The 20,678-nt window shown below is 40.7% G+C and overlaps 1 protein-coding gene across 2 annotated transcripts in view; it reads left to right on the top strand.

The window, feature by feature from the left end:
- CHST11 (carbohydrate sulfotransferase 11) overlaps positions 1-20,678 on the top strand; it is a 160,593-nt gene that overhangs the window by 47,769 nt on the left and 92,146 nt on the right. The window lies entirely within an intron of this gene.

The raw sequence follows: 20,678 nt of genomic DNA, 5'->3' as shown, positions 1-20,678 counted from the left end.
GCTTTACTTCTGTCAGGTTTTTGGTGCTATTTTGGGGTCCTTGTGCTATTTTCAGTGGCTTTTCATTTACTACGGGAATCCTATTTTGCAAATAACTAGACATTTCAACAGTTTGTGGGATTTTTTAAAAAAAATTGTAATATCTTTTTTTTGGTATCATATGTCTTCCCTGCAATCGTGGTTTCATAGTCTTTTAAATTATATATGGACTTTATTTAAGTTATGTTTTTAGAGAAGTGACATATTTTGTCTGCTATCTGTAGTACATTGTTGTCCTATGTTAGTAATAATGAGTCAGTAACAGTTTGAGGGAGTCTCTGTGACTAATATTTAACTTAAAAAGCTCAATATTTTTTGTTTTGTTTTAAGTATTTTATTCTTATATGACCACTGTTTCCTTTTGTCTGTTATGGCTTTGTCCAGAAAATATGAGCACGATGACTGCTTGCTTCCAGTGATGGAAGGTAACTGTAGGAGTGGAGGCAGCAGCCAGTGGTTGCTGTTATTTTAAGCAGCACGTAGTTCTTTCTGTTAGATTTGAGAAAAAGCACATTTTTGTTTTTGCCTGGGCGAGTAGAAAGCTAAGTCAGTATTTTCAGTTTTATCAGGGGCAGTCAGTGGTTTTTTAAATAGGAACCAAAATTTAGGGTGTTACTGTTTTATTTGTGACTGGTAAGGCTTTGGGACCAAAGTCTTAGTTGCTTAAGATTCATGTAGTGTTGTCAAAGTCAGTGGATTTGCTGAGATTTGTACCAGCTGTAGTTGTGGCTCTGTGTCTTTTGATAGCACTGGAAATCATTAAAAAGAACAAGGGAAAAGGCTTGTCCTTTTTTTTCTTTTTCTCACAGACACCAGTACTTCTCTTTTCTCAACTGGAAAGAAAACTGTTGGCTCCGAGTGCTCTCATGTGTGCACATTGAGCCATCTCAGACGATTCCTCGCTTCCTTCTGCAAAGACTTTATTCATCCTGCCAGTGTGATACTTCATTGCTCTGTTTAATGAGTTGGTCAGGAGAGACTTAGCAAAGCAGCTAGGGAAGAGTTGGACACTTGCACAGGTTAGTCGGTTAAACTCTGTTCGATAAGAAGCTGATTAAATAAACCTTTATTATTCATCAACTTGCTGACCCCACACTGTCCTTTGCTCCTCGGCTCGTGGGGCAATGCATAACTTAGAATGAAATGCAGTGAGAAGGGCAAAGGAGTGAAAACCCACCAGGATTTACTGCTTGTTCTAAGCTCTTGGGCTGGTTAGGGTTGGAGAAGACTTGAGTTAGGGCAATTTTAGATTTCCATGGTGGGCTTATGCAGTGTGGCTACTGCATAAGCCCAACACTACTATGGTAAATATGGCTCCTTGTGGTAAGGCTTTGATATCTATGTTTTATCAATGTGACATCAATCTCTGCATCTGTATCCTTGATATATGACTCTGTAGGGTGGACAAGAGGATTAAAAATTAGTGCATGTTTAAATGCAAGATTAGAACTCTTGAAAAGAGTTGTTTTACTCAGGCTTGTTGTCCTGCAACTGGTCCTCTGAGAGGTTCTATCGGTGTGGCTAAGAGTTTATCACCCTGCAAATGCAGTGGATGTTGTCTTAGTGGGCAGCAGGGAGTTGGGGGAGGGCATTTGGAGAAGTCATGAGGACCCAGCAGGGAGAACTGCTGGAAAGGGTGACTGCCTTCCAAGTGTGTCTGTGGCATTAGGGAGAGAGGGATGGGGCAGGGTAATGTGTGCTCACTGCCTGTGTTTTGTGGGTGCACAGGGAGGGCTGCATCTGGCTCATTCTCGTGGGTTTCTCACTCAAACTGAAATGGTTCAGGAAGACCAAAATAGTGGGTAGTCCCTCATGTTGAAAAGGAACCTAGTATTGCTGTTCATGCTTCCTTGATGATGATGTGTCCCATAGCTCTGCTTAATTCTCATCACACATTACTGATATAGTGGGCATGGCCAGAGTACTTGCAGCATTTTGATATCTGAGATTTCAGTGAAGTTTGGTTTTAAAAAACCCCAAACACAACTCTGTCTTTAGATCTCACAATGTAGTAGTTGTCATCCTGTGGCAGTGCTTTTCACCTTGCCCATCTCTTTTTACAGCAAGCCTACTGACCCATGGAGTCATTGTGTAGGTATTGCTGGCAGTAATTTTTCCTGTCACACATGCAGTGAGGAATTCATCATCAGAAATGCGGACTCTTACATATTTGTGAAGTGTCAGTTTGACAGAATTACTGACAGCTGGCATCCTTCCAACAGACCAGTAATTGCTTAACTGTGAAAAATGGCAGAAGATGGACAAATGTATTGGAAAATCTCTACAACACAGAAGGGGTGCTAATGTGATATAATTCATAACTGGTTACTGTTACAAAAAGTCACCTTCAAGCATTCAAGTCTATTCTCCTTTCTTCTCTGGCAAGTGATTTACTTTATGATGGGTAACTCAGCAAACCTATCTGAATGAAATCAGATTGTTTCTTATCTTATTTGGTCTTTGTCCACCTTCTTCTGCCCATATTTTGAGAGCAGGATGAAGCTGACCAGGCTAAATGCATTTTACAAATACTTCTGTCAGGTTACAGAAGAGCAGCTATTAAACATTAATTTCTAGTGAGGCTGAAGTGGGATTTTAAATATTTAAAGGAGTAATTTATGTAAAGGGAATTCCTACCACTTCCTAAAATGATGATTTCTCATAATTTGGGTTTGGATATCCATATTCAATTAATCTAAAATTTTTATTGCTTTCGTCTTGCTCCCTTCACGTTAGCTCTTTATATTAAAATGTGTTCTCAATACATGCCAGCAGGCCTGTATTTTAAGCTAATTATGATTGTCATCCTTATCATACTTGATTACTTTTTCCCAAGGACAGAAATTGTTGGGCAAGTGGCATGGGGGTGGAAATTGGAGCTCAGAGCCAACAAATGTAACGATGACAGAACTGGGACACATTACCTGATCACTAAAATGACTCAGACCACTTGCAGATGAATTGTTTCCCGTGTTAATTTATGCAAACGTGGCCTCGAGGTTAAAGGACTTGATCTTGAGATCAGGAGGTCTCTGCTTTATTTCCAGCTCTGTCACCAGTTTGCTTTCTGACCTTCAGCAAGTCATGACTGCATCAATATACTTGCATTGATTTTGAACTCATATGCATGATGTGAGGTGACTGCTTCAGTATACTGCTGAATTTGGGCTGAAGTGATACCCCCAAGGTTACAGAAGAAGACTGTGAGGCAACCAAAAGTAGAGCCCAGAAGTAAACTCCAGTGGGAGGTATCAGCTGTGGGGCACCTTTGCATCCTGGGCAAGAATTTTGCCCCAAGATTTGAGTCTTACCCATGAACTTTGAGAAGTGCATATTCAGATTTAAGAACAGGGCACAAGGCATATGATGATGATCTGGAGGAAAACTGTAATGGCATTAGGCACTTCTCAAGCTGGATTGGTTAGCTCTTGCGAAGTAAATAAGAGCTGTTCTTTAGGAATGTTAAATGGAGACAAATAATAATCATGGAATCATAGAATATCATGAGTTGTATGTAGAGCCTTTGTTTTCCAGTAGAGAATCTAAAGTCTGAGTATTTTTTGCTGAAGCTGTTCTCAAATGCTCTGTCTCAGACATGGTACGTTTTATCATCAGCTGTGTTCTTTTGTTTTTCAATACCTGCTATTTTGCTGTTTAGTAACTGAGAAATTCTTTGGGCCAAGAGTAAGAGTTGTTGAAGTCACTCATAGTGGAGGGAAGGAAGGTGAGAGGTAGCCAGTGCTGAATAACATGAGTAGTTGTTCAGTGTATAAATTTGAGAAAGGCAAGAGATTTGCTGGTCTTGCTGCTTTTTTCTCTTTGCTTCAGAGTGGAATTTAGATTTTACACATTGAAAATTAATCCTGTCTACCAATGACTAGTTTACTTCTATCTTCCATATGGATCTAATCCTTAGTTGCATCTTTTGCCCCAGTGACATTGTTAAGTCTATTCTGGGTCTTCTCCAATGTTTTTTTTGGCCCAGCCCCAGACCTTTGCTGTAATGAGGGTATTTTTCTCTGCGTGGCTGAGAGCAGACTGGTTGAAGTTGGCTTGTGGCTGTGGTCTCATTGCCTCAGACCCCTCCATCACTCTCTGCTTTCCCGTGCAAGGGCTCTGCAGTGTGCGTGGTGGTGGTGGGAGCCAGCTGGGTGTCTGTGTGACCCATGTCTATGCTCCTGCTGGCTCGGGGCTGAGGTTGGGACTCCTCCGCGGAGCCACAGAGGTTCTCTGTGCATCTCCCTTCAGCTGGGTGGTGCTTCTCACTGTGGAGCATGGCCATCAGGATGGGCAGGTGATTTGTGAAGTACTGTGCTTTTATTTTTACCCAGTGTAGCCAAGGCATTGGTTGTATAACTCAAAAGAACAACCTAATAATAAACCCCTGCTTGCGTTCAAAATCCAGGCTGAGTGTCCCTGTTTGGCAGTTGCTTCTTGCTGCTGCTCTCTCTTTTGAAGCAGTTTGGATAGACATGAGTTGGTCATGCATTTGGCTGCAGTTGGCAGCGTGGCACCAGCTCATATTTTAGGAAGCAGCTATAATTCAGGAAAGCTGTTGTGTTCAGCACTGGATTGTGCAATTTGTATTTTTAATAACCTTCTGGGTGTGATTTCATGTAAATTCAGTACCACTGGTGCCTGTGTAGTGACAGCAGTGAAATTATAGAATTGGGCAAGAAAGTATACAAATCTTTCCTGTAATGCTGTCATTGAAAAGAGAAAGGTAGTAGTAGAATTTGGTCAGGGTTTTTTTAAAGAAACTTTTTTTAAAGCTTTTTTTATTTCTTTTTATTTGTGCCAGAGAGACACAGCTTTTTGTAAGTCTTAATTTTGCTTTGTCGCTTTCTTCATGTTTTTTCAGGAGAAAGACCATGGGAAGATGAAAGGGGTGATTCAGGGAGGAAGAAGTGTTTGCTCTTGCTGTGTTCTACACTTCTCAAGTCAAACAGCAATGCTAGTTGCTGTGATGCCATATCTTTTAGAAAGAAATTGCATTATTAGTGACCATTGGGGGTGGCCTGTAGTTCATCCTGCTCGTCTCCTCTCAGTGTGATTTGGGGAGCAAGATGTCAGTAAGTACTTCCTTGAGGTGTTAGCCTGGAGACAGTGATTTCACCAAGTGGCAAGTGGTGGGACTGGCTGTCACCCTGTGCATTGTTAACTTGGCACCTGGCCTTCGTGACTGCTTTTAATGGCTACTTTTTGCTGGGAAGCTGAAAGTCTTCCTTTGACTTTTAACATTTCCTTCTCACATATTGTACTTGATGTGGCCAGTAAAAGACCTTTTGTATTTCAGACATTCCCTCACCTCTTTAATCCTGACCTAAGCTTTGCTGTGAGGAGGAGAAGTGGCATTGCTGGGAGGGAGCTTCTGGGAAGGAGATTGCAGAGCCCGTGTGGCTCGTGTGACCATGTTGTGTCTGGATGGTGGGGTAGAAAAATGCTATTTGGGTTTGGAAGAACCATTTTGGTCACTTGTTTCTCAGTATTAAGGACTATCTGAGTTTCTTAATCTCTAGTTTAAAGGGAGGGAAGAAGCCTGTGTTTTGTTTTGTCTGTGGTGAGCAAAGAGATGCTGTTTGAGAAACATGGGAGAAAGGAAATGAAATCTTGTGGTTTCTTCCTTCAGTGTTATCCTAGCAATAAAAATCCATGAGGGAGCTTGTTGACTTTTTGATTAGACAAATAGCATTGAGAAACCCCTGGTGCTGGAAACCTTTAGTCATGTGCAGAGCTCTGTCTTTTGGCTGTACGAAGGGCTAGCAGATGAAGGAGAGAAACCTTTATGTTTGGTTGGGACTTGCTGTGCTTTTGTTTTATTTCCCCTTTTCTTTCCTTGCACTGTGTGTTTTATTTGGGATTGACTTAAGGATAGGGATGACTTTACGGCCAGCTATTTTTTGGGGCGAGTAGGTTGCGATGAGCTTCAACCTGCTCCCAGCCCAGAGCACCATCCAAAGGATGCCCTGAAGATTCAGCTCCCACGCGGCAATAAGGAAGCTTCTCTGAGGCTTCTTTGTGTGGAAAACGGTGGGAATGTAACCAGAGCATTCCCACCCTTTTCTGCATAAGGAAGCATTGATGGGAAGCACTAGCTCAAACAGGGAGTTTCTGAAGCAAAACAGATGGTTGATGTTGCATTGTCCAACTGAGACTGGTAATTAGCTGTAGCTGTGGTGAGGGTGATATTTGGTAAGTTGGATGCTGCCATCAGGTGTTTTGAAGAAAGCCACAAGTGGAAGCTTATGGAAGAGTTCACACCAAATCCCCAAGCACATATTATTTCTAAGACCTTGAACTTCAGCCTGAGACAGTTCATTTGAATTTCAGTACTTACTGCATTACTTTTTATGAGGGCATGGAGTGACACGACAAGGGGTAGTGGCTTCAAACTGAAAGTGGGGAGATTCAGATTAGATATAAGGAAGAAATTGTTTACTGGGAGGGTGGTGAGGCACTGGAACCGATTGCCCAGAGTAGTGGCGGATGTCCCATCCCTGAAGTGTTCAAGGCCAGGTTGGATGGAGCTTTGAGAAACTGGGTCTAGTGGAATGTGTCCCTGCCCATGGTAGCGGGGTTGGAACTAGTTGATCTTTAAGTCCCTTACAACCCAAGCATTCTATGATTACTAGTATGGCCAGATGACATAGTTAAGGAGAGCCTCCTACTTAAAAGGACATTCCTCAGTGAGGCAGGAATTAAATGAGATCGTCTGTGGTGGGCTGATGGAGGATATAGGCTTTAGGGCTGTTGTCCTCCGTTTGAAGAGAAGTAGCATAGCTGCAAGAGAAACAGTTAAATTGTCTTAACATGGTACGCAAAGTATACAGCAAGTCACTTTGTATTTTAGTTTCCCCATAGGATAAATAGGACACAAATGAACATCTGCAGAGCATGGAATTAATCCTGTTCATGGGAGGATCTAAATGAAATCACTCATTACCTTCACCCTGCAGCCTTTACTTATATTGCAATTACCTCAGGGTGATCAGAAACTCTGATTTTTCAGGTTCACTTATATCCTCATCTACAGCCTTTGTATGCCTCGTTATTTTGTGGGCAATGTGAAACAGCAATACAAAAAGAATATAGCTAAGTTCTTGACTGCAAAATTAGTCAGTGCTAGTGGTTTGGATTTGATTTTTTAAATATGCATATTCAACTCTCCTTTGAAATTAGCACACATTTGGTGGTAGCCACAAATGCAGCACTGCAAATGCAGTTTCCACAAGGTTAGCGACAATGGGGTTATCAACTTGTGGTGTTCTCGTTTTCTTTTCTATTTGGGGTTCCCATTACAAGAAAACATACATAGCTGGGGTAGAGGTAGAAGGCAGTCTTAATTTACCTGAAATTTTTGTTTTTCCAACACTGATTTTAGCTGGAGCATAGCCTTGGTGGGAAGAGTAAAATTCGTGTGCACCCTGTCATAAAGTAGCATGTAAATGTTGGACTATTTTCCATACTCACAGCCTTTGTTTGAGGGGATGACTGCTCTTTGTTTAAACATTTGGGGTACAGAATTGAAAGCAAGTATGTAAAATGGAAAGGAAAAGCTACTGTTTACTGAGAAACAGGGAAGCACTCGGCAACATCGCTGCTGAATCTCTTGTCTGGTCATGCCTTTGTGTGCCTGTGACAATGCTCCTGACCTCGAACTCTGTCATCTTTCTTAACTGCTTTAACTACAGAAAAAACAAAGCCCCGAGTAAAAACTATAAATAAGACCAGCCGTGCCTCCTGGCCTCCCTGCACCGTGGCTCTTGGCCTTGTAATTTGCCTGCCTCTCAAACCTCTCGTTCATTATTTTGCGCCTCAGCTGCTGCAGGGCCCCTGGGTAGATGGGGTCTCCTGGGAATGGAGAAGGACAAGCATAGAGTGACAGCGCTGAGCTGGGAGTGGGGCACTGAGGTAGTGTAAGAGGGCTGCCGCGCTCAGGGGTGGTATTAAAACCTAGGGGGACACATGGGGGAGGGCTTTTTTCTACTTCCTCTTGAGTGACTGAAGCCAAGTCCCCAAGCCTTCAACACCACTTCTCCCTGCCACCCTTTGCCACCCCTTGCTCTGGGTTGAGTGGGACCCAGGTTCCTGGCATGGTGGCCAGGTTAGGGAGCAAGCTGTGATTTTTCTTGTCTTGTTGGAAGACTAGAAGAGGTGAGGCAAGAGAAATGGTGAGCAGAGATTGAGCCTAAAGGATTGGTAGAGGTGTGTAGGGGCAGCAGCAGCGTGCCCAAGAGAATAGCTTAGTGAAGGGAAAAAAAGAAAGGGTCAGAGAGGAATAAAGAGAGGATAAAGATTTCAGAAAAATAGAATAGGTTTTGACAGGAAAATAGTATGTCAAGAGTAAATAGATTAAATAGAATAGTTGAAAAGCGGCATGTTCTGAAAAAAAAGGTTATTAAATAAGAGACTAGTATTAGATGAAAAATTCACATTGCCATTTTGTCTGACTATTACTTAAACTTTCAGCCTGGGAGCCCCCTAACAAAATAGATAGAAGCAAAACATAAAAAATGGAAAGGAGAAACCAAAATAAACTGCTATTTAATTGTTGGATTTGAACAGTTGAACATGATGCAGCATGTTACAACTCTTGAAAATTAAATAATTACAAAATAAAAAAAAAATAGCATCTGATGGTGGGTAAAACACTGGTGTGCTGTGTCAACATCAATAATGCAAGTATGTATTCACTCATGTATGGGTGTAATATAGTCACTCATATCATACCTGCATGAATAGCTCCATGTAAGCACGCAAATGGTGTCCTTCCCAGCTGAATAAAATGATTTCACTGCTTTGCCTGCTGAGGACTCAAGCAGTCAATCTCAGTAAATCTTCCTTTCACTGTACAAAGTTCAGGTGCAATTCCCAGCCGTGCAGAAGGACAGAGATCTGTTTGAGTTCATGGAGCTGAGATGATTTATCTCAGCTTGGAAAGGGGTAATATGTGACAACCCCTTATTGTAAATTTGAAATCAAATCAGGTTTTTTTTCATTTGTTGTGTTCTGTTATTTAACAGCATTTTTAAATATACTCCTTGGTAATGGCTGATCAATATTCAATGAAGATAAATGGAGTTTTCAAAATAAAATGCAAGGATTGTCCCAAAAGCAGCAGCTGTCTGAGATCGTTCCCTCCAGATCACTCCTATCTGCCATTCAACTCTGTGGCTTGAGAAAGCATCACTTAAACTGTAATTTTATTCTGCTCTATATTTTTAAGCTGAAAGTGTAAAATATTCTCAATTAAAATGCAGTTTTGATGTTTCAGCTTTCAAGCACTTGTGATAAAATTAACCCATGCAGACTTGAGAGCAAAGCAAGACTGCAATACATCATAGAAGCCTTCTCTGAAGCCTTGGAAGGTTAAAGACAGACAGCTAACCTAAACATTTTTCACAAATAAATGTTTTAAAATTAATTATCCAAGCTGATGCCCCTCTTTGTTTTAATGATACAATATTTGAATGCCAGAATTACTTCTATACAGGTGCATATGGGGCTGAACAATCCAAAAGTTAAATTGGCAAGTGAATGCATATCAACCTGGCACACATAATACTGATTTAAAAAATGTTTGACAGTTTGTAGAAATAGCTGTAGCTGGGAAATCATCACTAAGCAGATACATTTCCCATGGGATCCCTAAGGGACCATATTTTGGGTTGATGCTTGTTAAATGTTCTAATTTATCATCCAGAACGAAACACAGTCATTTATTGATCAGGTCTTTAGAGGATGCAAAAGTTAGGGCAATGGTAAATGGAGAGGAAGAGAACTGCAAGTCATTAATACAGAATTGTGAATACCCAGTGACTTGGGTGGCAGCCAAGTTTTAGTCATTCTATTAGGGCTGAATGCATAGAGGAATAAAATCTTGGTGATGCTTACTTAGTAGAGGGCTGTCTTTTGCTGAAAGGGAGGTCTGAAAAGGGTTTGAGGGTGATGGTTCACCAGCTAGCCTGCCTGCTACCTGGCCCACAGGAGAGCTAATGTCTCCCGGGCATGGGAAAGGGTGGAGGACAGGGCTGGAGAGGGGAGGTGGCACTTGCTCATCATATGGGTCCTGCCATGGCCTTTGCTGTGGTGCTGTGTGATGCAGGACACACTGGTTTCAGCAAGTTTAGTGTTAGCTTTGGGTGTGTTCAGAAAAAAGGAAAAAGAGTACCACAAGATTCTGGCTGGAAGGTGTGCATAGGTCACATCAGCTTAGCAAAAAGCTATGTCTGGGGAGGAGAGTTTGACATGAAATCAGTTTTTCAAGGTGGATTTTCTGCTCCTGGCAAATTTAAAACCAAGATGAGTTGTCTTTCTGACAGATGAACTATAATTTAATTGGGAATTATTTTAGAAAGTCTTCTGGAAAGGGTGCTTTCCTTTTTTTCCTCTCCTGCTTTTTCTATCCCTCTTTACATGAGACCTCACAAGTACAAGAGCAGCGTTTGTTCCCTATGGAAGAACTTTTTAAGTTCATGACTCTGTCAACCAGTTTTGTTGCCCATCTCCTCCAGAATGATACTGTTAGAGAGATCCTGGATTTTAGATACTTGCTGGTTACCAGCTGCAACACTAATAGAAATTCCACAATGCAGTTGGCAGGCTATTAGCGACTCAAACTAAAGCCTATTATTTTGCATGCTAATTATGAAGTACTATTATTACCAGTAGAGGTCACATAGGTAACCAGTATTCTGGTGCCTGAGAAACTACATGTTGAAGTGCTGTATGGTTCCTTCATTCCCATTTGATGTAGAAGAAAGCTACTTGTATAGTACCTCATGCTATATGTGCATTTTGCGTATGTATGCATATAGCATATCCATACTGGTTGAAGGAGGAGTCCCAGTCAATTCAAAATTTTTAGTCTATCCAGCATTGTATTTGTTAGTGATACCAGATTGTGTGTCTTTTGCCACTGCTGCCTGTTTCAGTTCCCCTTTAAATGCTCTCATTGGAAGTAAAGTCACAGAAGGATCATTCCTCAGTCACTCCTTTTTCATCTGGGGCATGCCTTCCGGAGGTGCAAGTGGTGTGCTTGGCCCATCCACTCTGGTATGTGTGGGACATGGCTGCATTTCCTCACTGCAAACAAAGTGCATCGAAAGGTTTTAATTAAACTCATTGAGATGATGGGAGCAATGGAAGGAGACAGATGAAGGGAGCAGAACTGCTGAAAGATAAGCAGGCACTGAAAACTTGTGCATTCACCATTCTGAATAGTTTTCTTGTGTTTTGAGAATTCGTCCTTAGAGAAAGACAGATCCAGAGTGCTCAGTGTCTCACCGAGGTTGACTGTAAAGCTGGGCTCTATAATGGAAATACAGATTATGCTAATTGAGATGAAGTTTTATAGTGCTAATGTGTATTTTACTCTTCTGTGTGGTGAAGTGCAGTCTGGGTCTGAGGGAGCTGACAATGTCCTATTCATATGTAAAATGTTGTGAAGAATCTGTGGTTTCGGATATTTCAAAACTGCCGCATGAGGGGATTGGTGCATCTGAAAACAATATTATCCCTGTACAGCTCATTGCTAACGGAGAGAGCAGTGTGTGAAAGCAGCTTCCCAGCCTCTGTGTACGGATGTGTGGATCCTGCTGGAAGAAGGCAGGAGTGGTGGAGAACTCCTGAGGTCCAATGGGGCTGGAGATGGGGCCAGCAGTGCTCTACAGACCTGGACCTGTCCTGATCCTGGTCAGCTGAGGCAATAAAGAGCTGCTGGGAAAGTAAAAGATCTTGCAAAGAAGCCGATTGTGTCTCTGTGCATTGGGATTACTTGGAGTTTAGAAGTATTAAACAGAATAAACTCGTGGAATAAGAAGTAAGCCCAGCTGTGTATTAATTATTAGTCCGGACAGCTTGCAAATCGCAGAATCAGACCTTTACTGTCTGTGATGCTTTTTTCCTTTCAATATCAGCATTTGGCCTTCACATTGCCAAGGAAGTAGCATCCTTAATTTGTAAGAGCTTATCTGCTTATCCAACAAGCTGCAGTCGTAATCCTCTTTGCCATAATGAATGACTGCTCTGGAAGCGATTACTGCAGGATTTCATACTTTCTTTTCCGCTTATCAAATTCTTGTAAAGAAAATTGTTGTTCATAAATCACAGTAAAGTATGAGGAGGATGTGATTGCACTAAAAATACCAGGGGCACTGCTTCAGAGGTGGTAAATCTTGGTCCATCTGGACACATCACTAGGACAAAAATGACCTGAGTCCCTTGATTTCTGTTTGTGTCAGGTCAGGTATGCATATGTGTGTGTGTGGACTGCTTCTGCCTCAAGTTCAGAGACCAAAAGTTTAAGCCTTTCATTGCTCCAGGTTAAAATGACTGCTGCAGCTTTTTTTTCTATTCTGCTTGGCTTGTGAGAAGACTTGCTGTGCATTTCAGTAGATCCATTGCAAATATGATTTTGTATTTCATCTTCAATGCACATCTGTTGAAGAACAGCAAAGAAACAGTAGCTTAAATAGACTGCAGCTGCAGCATCCATCGTTTTCGTTTTGACTCTGATTCAAGATAAATGCTTTTAAAATTACAGCTTTCTAAAGAAACCTTCCTCCTTTAAAGGTTTTTCTCTCACTCCCTCTTTTTTTTTTCTTTTTTGTAAACTCATAAATCATTTTTGTTAAGTAGACTGGTACGAACAGTGTGATGGAAGTAGTGGGAAATACTGAAAAAGAAATCCAGCTTCTTATACTTTTAGGACAATGCAAATGTAGCTTTTTTTCCCCTGGACCTACATTTACACAGTTTTCGTTTGAACTTACATCAGAGAGATGGGATATAGCCAACTATCTACAACCTTGAAAACTAGGCTGATAAGAAGAACAGAGTAGAGCATTCAGCTCTTTGCTGTAAAGACAACCCAGCAGCAGATGTGCCTGCTGATGTTGCTACACTGCATGTCTAGAAATTGGAGGGAGGTATGTTTAAAAACCTGTAAGCTTCACTAGAAATTTTCCAGCCTTCCCAGATTATTGCAATCTCATTTTACAAAACACATGGCTAACTTGTAGTGTAGAAGTAGGAAAAAGTAGAATGTCCACAAAGTTCTTCTTGCATTTGATATATTGGATCCACAGTGTCCCTTCATGCAAAATCATAATGCATGTTTGTTTGTGAAATACATATAGTTAAAATCACAATTCCTAAGTGTCTCACTTCCTTTGTAGAATGTTGCATTTGAGACGAAGAAAAGAAAACAAAAGAAGTTCTTAAGTTGATATGAATGGTAAAAATTTTGTTTATTTATTTACGAAGACTTAGAAGTAGTTTGGCGGAAAAAAGAAATAGACCATTTTGATCAATATTTTGGGACATCTGGCTTTGCTAATGGATGGCATAAACCAGGACATCAACAGAGGGAGCAGACAGCTGAGGTGGTCAGTGATCCGTTCAGAATGGACCTGTGAAATATTGTGATGCCCCCAAATCTGCATTTCATGCAGGAGAAAACAAGATTCTATCAGAAAAGTTCTGACTAAGTCTAACATAGTTTGTAGTTTGCACCCACAAAAACATGCTGCATTAAAAGCAGCCTGTGTGTTCCAGAGATAAACAAAATAGAGCTCTCCTCGTGGGAGAAGTAAAGCCTGTGGAAAAGTCTCTTGACTTTATGGATAATTTCTTGAGACTTCTAAAGAAATGCTGTATGGATTAACATTTTAAAAAAATTACTGGAAAAAAGTTTCTCATTGTTCATTAACAGGAAAGATGTTGTGCTAATTTATGCCACATGCAATGTGCGTAGGGTGGCCAAGGATCTAAGTCTCTGCATAATTTCACCCAAGGATATTAGCTTCCCCGCTGTGCCCAATTAAATCCATCCCCATGCTAATCTGAGAACAAACAGGATAAAATACAAATTTATTTCTGGAAAAATGTCTAAAGCAAAAAGGAATTAAATAGCTCCCTATTCTTTGGAGGGCATTTACAACCTTTGTAATTAGTGATTAGAGCTACGAAACAAATGTTGATATTCATTTCTTTACTGTGCCAGGGTTTATTTCATGTAACTTCAACCATTTAGGGTTGCTGGTCAGTGGAAAGGAGAGGAGCCGCCTCTAGAGCTGCATGGGGCGACCCATCTTTGCAACTGTGGCTCTCTGTTAATTGTAGCAGCTTAAATGAGTAGCTTATAATAGAAATCTCACTTCCTAGCGTGAATTCAGTCTGTAGCAACTAAGTGGTTTGAGGATGTTTCTAAGCTCTTTGCCTCTGCTTTTCTGACCTATGAACTGAGGACTCTGGTCCCTGGCCCTATATCTTGCAGCTTTCCTGCCCTTCTCAGCCATAATCATTTCAGTGAGGTATGATCTCTTCTTTATTTTTCATCCTTCACTTTTGTTTTATCCATTTTTTTCTTTGTTTCTCAAGCTAAGGAAACCCTTGTTTTTGTACTTACTGTCTGGTATAAGGTAAAATCTGGTTCTCCATTAATGTGGAGAATAAGAATTATCGCATTCTCTGCATTTAAGACTTTGACGTGCTTATATAAAATAGCTAATCTGATTTTTACTTTCTAAAAATATGCCTCTCAAGCTCCAGCAAAGAAAGCTGCACTTTTGCCTTAAGAAATCGAAAGAGGCCAGACAAGAGTTTAGTCATAAATCCTTGTACCTGTGGTCTCCAGATGAAAGACCGATAATTTAGTCTAAAATCCTTAGCTGAATGCAGCAAAGCACAAGGCCCCACATGTCACAAGATGTTGCTATCAATCCATCGATCTTTGTGAACCCCTGCTGAAGGATTAGTGTTCATAAATCATTACCTGGAGAGCTATCTCAAAGTCCCCTTACTCAGGCTCTGGAGCCAGTGCTGGGTGGCAGCATTTGCATTCACTCTTTGTGCTCCTGGTTGCTGACTAAAAATTAACCCCTTCACACCATTTGGTGCCCTTATCCTGATTACTCTGTAGAAGGGAGCATAGGAATTTTAATGACATTTGAAATTTTTTGCCACTGAGTTTCCAGCTTTGCCTGTGGTTTGGACTTGGCTGAAGTCTTGTAGAGCAGATTGTTGTAAATTATTATGGAAGTCTGATTTTCCTGAAGCAGAACGAGCTGGTTACTTATGACAAGCTTGTTCAGCATGATTTGAGCTAACTGTCTGAAAGATATGTAGACAGGATGCTCCAAATTGAAAAAAAAATTCAGTCCGAAACCTCTGACGAACTCTGGGAAAGAGCTGCTTCCTCGGATCACTTACTTCAACTTTGCCCTGAGTGTTATGATGCTTAAAGAATGTTGCATGTGCAAAATATTGTTGGATTGAGCCTTGCTTGGTTTGTATTCAGATGTTACCTGTTTGCTCTAAGCATAATTCTTGCCAGAGCAGTAGTTTTATAATATCATTTATGGATGTATGCTTACGGTTGAGCTATGGGTGTCTCTGTGTTTAGTGTAGTATTTGAATGTGTATTTCAATGCTTCATCCTGTGTACCAAATAGAAGTAATTTTCTGTCCTGCTTTGGGGTCACAGCAGAAGTGTGTGCAAGAAAAGCCATTTCAAAATCTTAAGCTAAGAGAATCTCTAAACCTTCAGTGTGGGTATAATTAATTATCCCTGCTTTTCTTGAAAAATTCAGGAAGTTTGAAGGCAGTAGCTTATGTAAATATGACTAGAGATGCCAAAGATTTAAGTAGCTGTTTTGATGCTGCTATGTTGCCTCAGGCAAGTGGCACTGGTTTTTCTGTCTAGGTTGGGTAGGGAATTTAGGTGAATGGTCAGCCTTAAGCCAGTTGTTTATGTCTCAAGGAGAATGCTACCAGATTATGTACCTGCTCTTTGCTATCAGGATGCTCCATGGAAAGCATTAACTCTGTCCTGAAATTAGGGGCAGTTGGACAGCAGGAAAGCAATGGATTAGCTGGAGAGCAATGTACTTCAGCCAAAAGAAGCAAGCAGAATGCTGTCTATTTTCAACCTCTCATACAGAAATCGGACCAAAAAAGAAGAGCAAACAGACCAAAACGAGGAATATATTTGACTTTTTTTCTTTAAAACAAGAACAGGATCCCATCTTCAACCAGAGTCTTACCATACTGCTGCCAAGGCATACTTTTTCTTCCTCAGTGAGATAACTTGTATTCCAATAGGTGGAGTGAATGATGTATATAAGCTTTAAGCGATGCTGTATTAGGGAATTTTGTCTTTGCACTTTAGACCAGTGCAATGAAAAGTTAAATATTAATATGTCCTCAGAACTTTTCTCAAATATTTGTAATCTGAGACTGTTAATTTAAGAGGCAGTGAACAGAGGTAAAGTTTTTACATTCAGCTTTTGTTATCTTGCCGGTAATTAGAATAGTCCAAGCAATGTAAATTAAATGTGACCAAGTAGGGAAGCTAGATAGCAGTTGGGGAACTTTTATTATATGGAAGTCTCGGAAATTGGAATCTGACATTTACAAGATTGTAGGATGGTAGTGATAGAGCTGGCTGCTAAATGCGTGCGCCTAACATTTGAAATGTCACTTGTTTGTCTCTGTAAGTCCAGTGGAAGAAGTGGCAATTATTTTGTGTGTTTCTTCCAGCCGTCTCCTCTGTGACTTGAACCCACACAGGTTTGTGAGAAGGTGAACTTTATGATTTTAAATCTCCAAAAATCTTGGGTCCCATTCCCCACTCCCCCCACTTCCTTTTCGCTGTTGTCTAGGTAGTCCCAGTGTTTGACATACCTTTTTAGACCAGCACTCTCCCAATAGAAGTGCTACCATGTCCCCTCTCTCAGTTTCTCTGCAACTTCTCATAGAGAGAGGCAGAAATTGCATTGATGTGGCTTCTTATTTTTGGTATTTTCTCCAGAGGTCTCCCATTCTGGGACAGGGTCTTTGTAGGTTACCAGATGCATTATAAATGCTTTCTGCCGAGTAGAGGTGACAACTTAAACCTGGTTCACATGTTAATAATCGTCGGTTTCTGAAATGTCACGCCAAAAAATGAAGGATTTATACCACACCTTCCTGCATGTCCCCCTTCCCCACCTATGCCCATTATTCTAAGCTAGATGCAACCTGGAGGTGACATGTCCTATTGTAGGTGCCAAGATCTTGCAGGTGCTTTGCCACATGCGTGTACTCTGTCACTTGTAACCCTACCCCTGCCATCATGGGCTTAGCACCTGGAGGACCTGGGGAGGAAACATTTGTAAACACATTCCATGGCAGGAAGTTCAAAGGATACCTTGTTTGGTGGCAAAACCTTTGGACTTTTTTTCTGAACAGACACTAGAAGAAGGTTTGACTGAGGAGTGCTGTGTGGTTGTGTTCAGTGCACTGTAATTCACAGGTCAAATTCCTACTCTTGGTACTGGTGGGTCTAAATGGAATTTTCTGGAAGTTGTACTTGGATGCTTCTGTTCTGAGATGATTTAAAGCCTACACATTGTAGTTTCCTTCTCTGTGCATATATACACAGCTGATTATTGTGTTTGTAAGCAAGGACATTTATCTTTCTCTTTTGAGAAATTGAAATTTGGTGCCTAGATAACATCCTCTCCAAAATTCCTATTAGATTAATAACTAGTGATTCCACAGATTTTAGCAAGATGGGCCAAGATTGCATTTTGGAGAAATCATTCCTAGGGATGGAAGAACAGTCATGTTCTTACAGCTCTTGTATTTCAGTAACAAACTAGCAGTTCATCCAGTTACTCACGGGCTAAGTTCAGGGGATTCACGTTTTTGCTGCACTTACAGTAGTAGTACTAGTCTTGAATCATTAAAGGCATCTAATGCTGCTAATCTTAAAGTCTTTTACAACCCAAAGAATTCTAAGATTCTTTGTCAGCTGCTTCACACGTGATCTTTTGATCAGTTCTTGGAGCCATGCACATGCAATACTTATCATTAGATTATAATTAACTGTAATTATGTATGCAGATCAGCCCAAGCCATAAAATGTAGATTTAGATATTTACTATGCTAATAAGAAGATTTGATGAGGATAAAGGGCTTGATTTTTAAAATTTTCACTACCACAATAGTGTGACGGATTCTTAGCGAACGTATTGTTAAAATTAGTATAGCTGAGGTTATCATCCATGTTAGTTTTCTTACTGCAGATTGCTGTGGATGAAATTCAGGCCCAAAATGTTGTGTCATTTGCATGACAAAGCACTGCCTCAGAGAAGCTGAGATGGTAGAAAACAGGTTGCAGGAGCTCTGACAGGTGAGTTTGTCCTCAGACATGCCAGCAAGGCTGAACTATATGAAAACATTCCATACAGTTATTCACCTAAGGACAATTCTACAAACAGTGCAAGTGGGATTTTTGCTGGGGAAAGGGGATTATGCACCTTTATTTTGATGCTGTCGTTAAATTCCAGGCACAAGTATTTTCCAGGTGTGCACAGAGGTGCTGTGTACAGCTGCATCAAGGCATGATGTTCCTGACAGCAGTAAACAGGGAAACAAGTGCTGTGTTGCTATGCTAACCCTGCATTCTGCTTCTGAAGGCTTAATGAAAAAAACCAAACCAATTAAATAATATTGGGTTTGATAAAATAGATTGAATCGCCTCCATGACTAAGGCTCTACACTAGCATTTAGCTTTTGCTGGGGGAACAGTTGCTTTTCTTATTGTTGTCTGTTTACATCTGGAAACAAATCTTACATGTTGTGTAAATAATTTAATCTTTATTGCTGTTACTGCTGCATATAAAGTATTTCTGTGTTCATACCTGCTAGCTAAGTGAAACAGGAAGGGATACATTTACGCACATTACTGTTTACTCTATTTAATGGAAATGAAAAGTGAAATAATAAATTAGGGAATGCCACACTAGAATCATTATTCTTCTTCATTTTGAAACAAAGCATCAGTGTTGCAGGATCTTAGTTAATCACAGTCTGGATACACTGAAACGTTCCCCTTTCCCTTTCTCCCTGCAGTGGTGTTTTAAATGGAAACTGTGTGATCTGCTGTTGAGTGGAAGGCTTCATTTTGGAAAGATTGCTTTAACGAGGAGGGGGCTATAAAATGATTTTGAAAACATCTCTGGACACAATTCCTGGTACAAGAGCGTGGAGGGGGATGACAGATGGGATTGAGATGGACAGGAGCTCTGTAGTTAGAATGGCAGCTGGATGTCTCACATCCTCACTTCAGTGTTTTCTTCCTAGAACCACTTCCGGGCTTTGGAAGCTGACATTAGTCTTGTGAAATATTTTTAAAGTTTTAACTTTTTAAAGCACTTTTAAAAGGGCACATTATCACAAAAATGGAGGAATTGCAATACTTGTCAGCAATGCTCAGAATTTAATCAGGTGTTTAAATGTGTCAATTAAAATTATAGCCCTTGTAACATTACTGTCCTAATAAAAACATTTAGCCAGTTTGTTTACTAAGTATGTATGTCCAAATCCTGCCACAAGACCCATGGCATCTGTCTGCTTAGGGAAAAAGCAACCCAGCATGTTTTTAGATAATTACTTTCTTTTGAAAAATAGGTATGAAGTGAGTGAAGGAATCAATTACGTTTCCAGATTGGACTGTATGCAGTTTTCTGTGGTTTATACTACTTGATGTATCAATTATGATTACATATTAGCCCTCAGTATTAAAACATGACTGGGCTGTATTCTCTGACTTGGCTTGAAGCCCACTACATCATGACTGCAAGTGGTGCAGCTCATTGCTCTGAGACACTTCAATAGTTTCTGTTTACAAAGCATGGCAAGAGGTGGTAAAAGCATGCGTGACTCTGCTTAACATGATGCTCCCAGCAGGAACATCTCTTTTTTCCCTTTTTTTTTTTTCGTTATGTCATAATTAAACCTTGATGAGACAAACCTCCCCTCGGTGCAATGCCTGATGTCTGACAGCTTGATGCTCCTTCTGTAGTTCTCAGGGCAAGCTGGGTGCTGAAGTGTTAGCAGAGGATCATGTGGGCCACAAGAGATTAGAAGCACAGGCATGCTCTTGTTTTCCTCCTGACTGTAGGAGGTGGTTGGAGCCAAATGGCTTCCTATGCAGAGTTTTATGGCCACAGAGGTCTAACTTGAAGCTGATGATCTCTGTACCTGCTGGGGCTCAGATCAACATCTCTCCTGAAAAATGTTTTGTCATCCGAAATGCTCCTTTATCAGACCTTTGTCAAAGCCTTTGGTTTGAAAACCTGCTGATCTCCAGTGGGGATAACAGAGCGTATCTTGGCTCACAGATCAGTCAAATTTCCAGTTGAAATATACAGAGTAAAATAGTTTGGGGAAAGGAGTGCAGCAATGATTGACTGTATGTATGTTTTGTATTGATGAGTATCTGTTCTAGGAGAAACTGAAGAATTAGGCCAGAAGCTTTAAAATCAATGTCTTATTATTAGGCTCCTGTGTACATCTGTACTGAGGCTGAGAGAGGCTCAAACATTGCCTCTCAGAGATAGGAATCCATCTGACTCCTCCTTGATGGTCAGAGAAGCAGGTACCTAGCACTGCTGAAAATTGTGTTGTTTTGGTCCCTATGCTTGAATTTTTGTGGACTCAAGCTGGGAGTTGTTGCATAACAGCTTTTACAAGAGAGCTTTTATATTTACTAACTTCCACAATAGATAAAGGATTTAGCTCTTGGACAATTTCTAGGGAAAGTAAAATTAGGAGTTAAGGGACAACACTGTCTGGAATCCCATGATCTG

The sequence above is a fragment of the Neopelma chrysocephalum genome, unplaced genomic scaffold (assembly GCF_003984885.1).
Source record: "Neopelma chrysocephalum unplaced genomic scaffold, ASM398488v2 Primary Assembly neopelma1_59, whole genome shotgun sequence".
NCBI classification, from domain to species: domain Eukaryota; kingdom Metazoa; phylum Chordata; class Aves; order Passeriformes; family Pipridae; genus Neopelma; species Neopelma chrysocephalum.
The sequence above is the reverse complement of the archived record's forward strand: the minus strand, read 5'-3'. Positions and strand labels throughout refer to the sequence as shown.